Source organism: Propithecus coquereli, unplaced genomic scaffold (assembly GCF_000956105.1).
Source record: "Propithecus coquereli isolate 6110/MARCELLA unplaced genomic scaffold, Pcoq_1.0 Scaffold139, whole genome shotgun sequence".
Classification (NCBI taxonomy): domain Eukaryota; kingdom Metazoa; phylum Chordata; class Mammalia; order Primates; family Indriidae; genus Propithecus; species Propithecus coquereli.
Window position 1 is genome coordinate 4,207,354 of NW_012138191.1, and position 827 is coordinate 4,208,180.

Genomic DNA, 827 nt, shown 5'->3' on the forward strand with positions numbered 1-827 from the left:
ATATATAACACTATCATTATATATACTATACAGTCAGTTAACCTTATTAGTCTCAGCTTTCTCACCTACAAAATTGGCAGATAGTAATACCTACATTATAGGTTTATTATAATGATTAAAATAGAGTATTTAAAGGGCTTAGTGGTGTGCCTTGCACCTTGTAAGTGTTCCGCAGGTGGTATGATTATCATTATCATTGTTTTAAAATTATGGGAATAGACCAGCCCAAAAATTATGAGCACTGAGAGCCCACCCTGGAGTTCTCAGGGAACGTCGAGTCTTCATCAAGCTCTGCCTTCACGTCTGGAGACGAGCTGAAAGGCCAAGCTGCTTCGGTGATAAGGAGAGGGTGTCATGGCTGTCAGAGGGTCTCAAGACCAGGAGGGTTCAGGGCTTGCTTAAAGATTCATCGCTGGCAGGTGGCAGAGTCAGGTAAAGCGCAGGGGGGCCTGGGACCCCCACCTGTGTTCCATTGCTGGTGTCCTCCCCTCAAGCACCCAGCTGGCCTCAAATTCCCTCTCTTCGAGTAAGGCTCATGGCAAGCTTCCTAACTTGCCCTGGGGGAGCAGAGTCTGAAAGTGCAGGCAGGCGCTGTGGGCGGGAGGGGCAGCTCTGGCTTCCCCAGCAAGGACTCTGAGGTTTCTGTAGGTAACACCCAATCCCCCCTCCTCCATGTTCCCCCAGCCTATTGCTCATTTTGTCCAGTCTTGGCCTCTCTGAGTCTGAGTCTAGTCAGCTGCTTGTATGTTCGTCTCACCCAGTTAACTTTCAATTCCTTGAGGGCAGGAGCAGTGCATTCTTATTTTTGCATTCCCACAGCTCCAGTT